We start from the raw sequence: 437 nt of genomic DNA, 5'->3' as shown, positions 1-437 counted from the left end.
GGAGGGAAGGGTACTGAGGGTTACCTGTTCTCGGGGCGGGGGGGGGGGGGGGGGGGGGGGGAGGGGGTCATGCGACCTTGGGGGGTCACGGGACCCCCCAGAAAAATTTTTCCGCTAGATTTAGCGGGGAAATTTTTCCGCTAGATTTAGCGGGGAATATTTTCCGCTAGGTTTAGCGGGGAAATTTTTCCGCTAGATTTAGCGGGGAATTTTTCCCGCTAGATTTAGCGGGGAAATTTTTCCGCTAGATTTAGCGGGTAATTTTTTCCGCTAGATTTAGCGGGGAATTTTTTCCGCTAAATCTAGCGGGGAAATCTTTTACGCTAGATTTAGCGGAGAAATTTTTCCGCTAAATCTAGCGGGGAAATGTTTCCGCTAGATTTAGCGGGGAAATTTACCCATAATGTACCGCGCGGTTACGCCGACGGCGACGCCGA

Source organism: Ixodes scapularis, unplaced genomic scaffold (genome assembly GCF_016920785.2).
Source record: "Ixodes scapularis isolate PalLabHiFi unplaced genomic scaffold, ASM1692078v2 PGA_scaffold0__279_contigs__length_252992795, whole genome shotgun sequence".
NCBI lineage: Eukaryota > Metazoa > Arthropoda > Arachnida > Ixodida > Ixodidae > Ixodes > Ixodes scapularis.
Note: the sequence above shows the minus strand (reverse complement) of the source record.